The sequence below is a fragment of the Aotus nancymaae genome, unplaced genomic scaffold, assembly GCF_030222135.1.
Source record: "Aotus nancymaae isolate 86718 unplaced genomic scaffold, 86718_ANA_hifiasm-v0.15.2.pri h1tg000016l, whole genome shotgun sequence".
NCBI lineage: Eukaryota > Metazoa > Chordata > Mammalia > Primates > Aotidae > Aotus > Aotus nancymaae.
The window spans coordinates 7,180,206-7,186,973 of NW_026988428.1; positions in this window are offsets into that span (position 1 = coordinate 7,180,206).

A 6,768-nucleotide genomic window follows, 5' to 3' on the forward strand; every position below is an offset into this window, starting at 1 on the left:
CCCTCCTTGACACTGCTTTAGCTGCATTCCAGAGATTCTGGGTGTATCTTGTCTCTTTGTTCACATCGATTTCAAAGAACTTCTTCATTTCTGCCTTAATTTCATTATTTACGCAGGAGTCATTAAGGAGCAGGTTGTTCAATTTCCACATAATTGTGTGGTTTTGAGTGGATTTCTTAATCTTGAGTTCTAATTTGATTGCGTTATGGTCTGAGAGACTGTTTGTTATGATTTCAATTATTTTGCATTTACTGAAAAGTGTTTTACTTCCAATTTGTGATCAATTTTAGAGTAAGTGCCATGCAGCACTGAGAAGAATATATATTAGTTGTTTTTGAGTGAAGAGTTCTATAGATATCTATCAGGTCCACTTGGTACAGAGCTGAATTCAAGTCCTGAATACCTTTTTAAATTTTCTGTCTCAATGATCTGTCTAATATTGACAGTGGGGTGTTCAAGTCTCCCACTATTATTGTTGGTAGTCTAAGTCTCTTTGTAGGTCTCTAAGAATTTGTTTTATGAATCTAGTTGCTCCTGTATTGGATGTATATATATTTAGGATAGTTAGCTCTTCTTATTGAATTGAGCCCTTTACCATTATGTAATGCCCTTCTTTGTCTTTTGTGATCTTTGTTGGTTTAAATTCTGTTTTGTCAGAAACTAGGATTGCAACCCTGCTTTTTTCTGCTTTCCATTTGCTTGGTAAATTTTCCTCCATTCCTTTATTTTGAGTCTAAGAGTGTCTTTGCACGTGAGATGTGTCTCTTGAATATAGCACACTGATGGGTCTTGACTCTTTATCCAGCTTGCCATTCTATTTCTTTTAATTGGGACATTTAGCCAATTTACATTTAAGGTTAATATTGTTATGTGTGAATTTGATCTTGTCATCATGTTGCTAGCAGCCAGATCTCTGATGAACATAGTCACAAAATATTAGCAAGCTGAATCCAGAAATATATAAAAAGGATACACTTGGGCACATTCTAGGAAGGCAAGGCTAGTTCAACATTCAAAATCAATCAGTAAAACTCTTGATCTCAATGGACTAAAATAGTGCAATTATATAATTATCTCAATACATGCAAAAAAGTGTTTATAAAATTCAATATATATCCATCATAAAAAATTCCAGCAAACTAGGAATAGAAAGAAACATCCTCAATATGATAAATCTTATTTATAAACAACCTACAGTTAGCATCATTTTTAATGGTAAAAAATCAAATGCTTCCCCCCTAAGGTTCTAGCCAGTGCTAGAAAAATAAAATATGTAAATTTAGCTAGGTTTCAAGATACGAGGTCAATATGAAAAGTAGTTTTTCTATTTACTAGCAAGATATAATAGGAAATTTAAAATGTTAAAAATACAATTTATAATGGTTTTTAAAACATGAAATACTTAGTGATGTAAGGCCTGTATGTTGAAATAATGTTATTAAATACTGAGAGAAATTATGGTAGAATAAATAAAGAGACAGACTATTCTCATGGCTGGAAAGAGTCAATATTGCTAAAATGTCAGTTATCCCCAGATTAGTCTGTAGATTGAACATAACCTAAACAAAACCTCAATAGCCTTTTTTGGGAGTAAAAATTAATAAGTTATATAAAAATGCAAAGGACCTAAAGATGATTTTGAAAAAGAATAACAAAGTTGGAAGAGTCACACTATTTAATTTTAAGATTTATTCTAAAGCTACAGGAATCAAGACAGTGCAATACTGTTGTAAGAATAGACATATAGACCAAAGGAAAAGACAAAGGAGTGCAGAAATAGACCCACAAATATAGAGTCAATTGATTTTCAACGAAAGTGCCAAGGTATTCAATGGAGAAAGGATAGCTCTTCAACAAATGGTGTTATAACAATTGGACATTCATATATCAAAACAAATGAACCTTGACCATTACTTCATACCATATAAGAAAATTAATTTGAAATGGATTATAGACCTACATGTAAGCCAAAATTATAAAACTTCTGAGAAAGCATAGGATAAAATTATATTAGCTTGAGTTAGGCAAAGCTTTCTCAGAAAGGACACAAACATCTCAAACCATATAAGAAAAATCTGATACATTGGATCTCATCAAAATTAAAATATTTAGCTCTTCAAAAGATGTCACATAAATATATCTCAATAAAGCTGCTATAAAAAGATAAACTTTTTTTCATTTCTTTCTTTTTTCTTTAAGATAGGGTCTCACTCTGTTGGCCAGGCTGGAGTATAATGGCATGATCTCCGCTCACTGCAACCTCCATCTCCTGAGTTCAAGTGATTCTCCTGCTTCAGCCTCCAGAGTATCTGGGATTACAGGCATGCGCTAATTTTTGTAGTTTTAGTAGAAAAGGGGTTTCATCATGTTGGCCAGGCTTGTCTGAAACTCCTGACTTCAAGTGATCCACTCACCTTGGCCTCCCAAAGTGCTGGCATTACCATGCCTGGATAAAAAGATAATATTAAGAAAAAAATTTAAAGCCACAGACAGAAAAATTTTAGAAAATTCTATATCTGATAACTTGTATCCAGAATATATAAAGAACTTTGACAGCTCAATAATAAAAATATTTTTTAAATTGAACTAAAAACAATCAAAACATTTAAACAGAGTTTCACCAACAAATACATATTAATGAAAATTTTGTTAATTAAAAGATGCTAATTTGAATTTAGGGGAATGTAAATTAGGATATGACAAAGTACCATTGCACACCCACCAGAATATGTAAAATTATAAGAAGTGACATTATCAAACATTGACAAGCATGTGGAGCAACTGAAACTCTTACATTGATGGTGGGAATGAAAAATGATAAAACGACTTTAAAACAGTTTGGCAGTTTTTATAAAATTAAATACACATTTACCATATGATCCAGCAATACCACTCTCACGGAGTTATACAAGAGAAATTAATTAATATGTCTACACAAAGACCTATATTCACATTGCAATTACAGTTTTATTCATGATAGCTAAACACTAGAAACAGCCCAACTGTCCATCAACAAGAAAATGGATAAACAAATTCCACTACATTCAGACCATGGAATAATAGTCAGCAATGAAAAAGAACAAACTGCCGATACATACAACAATATGAATTATTCTAAAAACCAATATATTATTAGCAACCAGAAACAAAAGGCTATATTTTATATGATGCCATTAATATTACATTCTGGAAAACAGATCAGCTATTGCCAGAAAATGAAGGTGGGTGAGGAGACTCTCATGACTGCAAAGATTCATGAGAGGATGTTTAGAGTTGATAGAAGTATTCTATATCTTGACAAAGACAGCAGTTACATGACTGTAGACAATCAACAATATTTAATGAATTATGTACTGTACGGGGGTAAATTTTATTTACATTAGCCCCTAATAAACCTGACGCTTAAAAGGAAAAGAAAAAGTAGAAAGGAACCACCTTAGAGAAGAACAAAGAAGAGGGGAAATGCTGAAATCTTACATTATCCAGGCTAAGAGGTCAGTGTATATGGAGGACTCCATCATGCTGCTGCCCACCTCAGCCTCCCAAAGTGCTGGGATTACAGGCGTGAGCCACCACACCCAGCCAGTCTCGGGTATATCTTTAACAGCAGCATGAAAACAGACCAATACACAGTCCCTCCCATACCTGGAAATGTCTTAATCATTTCTTGTTCTCAGCTAAGCCATTGTTTTCTTTAGGAAACCCTCAGTAACCCCAATCCTGCACAGGGGCCCCCTTTCAGAATATTCCCATAGCACCTTGGCTTCCAGGTATATTAGTACCTACTACTCTATTCTAATTGCTTATTTTCCCCATTACTCTCTAAGTTCCATCTCACCATGGTAGCAGTTGTCATAATAATGTCTTAGTGCATTCAGGCTGCTATAACAAAATACCTTAGACTGGGCAATTTATAAATAACAGAAATGTATTCCTTATTGTTCTGGAGGCTGGGAAGTCCAATATCAAAGTGCCAGCAGAGTCAGTGGCTGGTAAGGGCCACATTCTGCTTCAAAGATGGTGCCTTCTGGCTGTATACTCATATGACAGTGGGGGCAAAAAAGTTCCTTCAGGCCTTTTCATAAAAGCATGAATCCCATAGATGAGGTCTCTGCCTCATGACCTAATAACTTCCAAAATCTTCCACCTCTTAATAATATTGCATTAGAGGCCAGGCACGGTGGTGCACACCTGTAATCCCAGCATTTCAGGAGGCCAAGGCGGGCAGATCACCTGAGGTCAGGAGTTCAAGACCAGCCTGGCCAACATAGCGAAACCCCATCTTTACTAATAACACGAAAAAAAATAAGCCAGGCGTGGTGGCACACACTTGTAATCCCAGCTATTCAGGACACTGAGGCACGAGAATTGCTTGAACCCGGGAGGCAGAGGTTGCAGTGAGCTGAGATCATGCCACTGAATTCCAGCCTGGGTAACAGAGTGAAACTGAAACTGTGTCTCAAAATATATATATATATATAAATTTGGCATGATACAAACATTTAGGCTATAACAAAGAATGAGAATTTAAAAAATAATAACAATATTGACTAACATTTATTAGGTACTAGGTACTTAACATATGCCAGACATCCTACTGAGTATTTTGATGTATTAACTCACTTAGACTTTGCCACAACCCTTCAGGGTGGGCCCTTTCGCAGTCACATTTTACAGATGAGGAAACTGAAATATCGAGAAGCAAGTAACTTGCTCGAGGTCTTTGAACCCAACATTCTCCAAAGAATATTCACAAACAACAGCTGTTTATTTCATTCTCCCTGGTTCCTAGCATAATCCTGTCAGGGAATAGATGTTCAGTAAATGTTTGTGGAATTGATCTGATGTGAGGATTACAGGTGTGAGCCACTGTGCCCAGCAAATAAAAAATACTTTCTAAAAATCAAAGTGGCTGGGCAAGGTGGCTCATGCCTATAATCCCAGCACTCTGGGAGGCCAAGGGGTGCAAATTACCTGAGGTCAGGAGTTCGACACCATCCTAGCCAACATGGTGAAAGCCCATGTCTACTAAAAATACAAAAATTAGCTGGGCGTAGTGGTGGGCGCCTGTAATCCCAGCTACTCCGGAGGCTGAGGCAGGAGAATTACTTGAACCTGGGAGGCCAAGGCTGAAGGGGCTGAGAGCACGCCACTGCACTCCAGCCTGGGAGACAGAGCAAGATTCCATGTCAAAAAAATAAAAATAAAAAGAACTAAAAGATGGTCAAAATATTTGAACAGACAGTTTCACCAAAGAATATACAGTAATAGCAAATTAGTTCATTTAAAAAATGCTAATAGGAATTTAGTATGATCGAATGCTGCTCAGTACAGCTCCAAGAAGCTATTTTATTTCCAGGGGACATGCCCTAGACACAGCCCTACAGTCAACCCTGTGCTGACCTGGTGATCTTCCTATTTCTTCCCCAAATGATTCCACATGCCATTCTCACCTCACCTGCAGTGGCTGGCTCTCTCTTGTGGTCATGCAGTGGGGTTCCTGAAGACCTTCCTGGAAAGCTACTAAGGCAAGTTCATGCATCTGAATAATGGAGGTGCCTCTGAGGGGGTCGCTCACCCTGCCTGGCAGCCATTCAGAGAAGGATCCTCAGAGAATATCCCAGAACTGGGTGGGCAGAACAGCAGTGGCTCCCAGCCTCAAGTGCACAGTAGTAACCCCTGCTGAGTTTTCAAAACACCAATGCATAGAATGCACCCTAAATTAATTAAATCAGAATTCCTGGGGGTACGACCCAGGCATCAGTATTTTTTAAGCTTCCTGGAAGATTCCATGGTCAAGACCCACTGCAGAGGTACTCAAGCTTGTTCTCTCTCTCTGGCCTTGGTTCCCTGGCCTAGAGTTTGAGAACAGTGGATGTCCGCCATGTGAGATGGGATGGATGAGCCCTGGAGAGCAAGCAAGACCACGTAATCCCGAATGTGGTAAAGCCCTGTGGGGAGAAGCCAGTCTCTGTGGCTGGCTGTGCAGGGCTCTTGTGCTCTGAATGTCATAACATGGTCTAAACGTTGAAGGAAAAGTGGTGCCTCCCCACTCACTCTTGAAAGGATGGGGTGTGGGGTAGGGGTGGCCGTGGGAGTTGGATCTCAATCTCCAGGACTTGATCTGTCCTTCTCTGAAGAACACCTGGAGCTTTCTACCCCTTAGAGATATTTATGTGTCTGTTACAGACTGGACACTCAATCTCCAGGGAATTATGGGGTGCAATGGTCTACCTGCATTCTCCTCACTCTCTGATTTCTCCTTCCGGGGCCTATTTCAGAGGATCTGAGTTTTCAGTTTGTTCTGGCAAACCTCAGCATCCTTACATATCTCCTCTTGATTTGGCTTTTGGCAATAACTGGCTCTGACCTGAGGTGTCCCTCCCTAGCCCTACCCCGCCCCTATACTTCTCTAGTTCCTTTTCTGAAGACAGCAGAGGGAAAATAGGGAGAAATAGAAGAAGGCATCAGACACAACAGCCCAAACAAAAGTGGAGGTGGTGGTAGCAAGAATAATTAGGACCATTACTGTTAGTGCTGTGGCTAGCATTTCCTCAGTATGAGCTCTGTTCTAAACCCTGTGCTGGGCACTTTCAGGAATTCTTCCCTTTGTCCTCTCACCAAAGCCTATGAGGCAGGAAATAGCATCACCATTTTACCAAGGAAAGGAGGAAAGTCACACTGTGGAGCAATGCTTTGGGCCTTTTTAAAAGAAAGGACTGGCGGGGCGTGGTGGCTCATGCCTGTAATCCCAGCACTTTGAGAGGC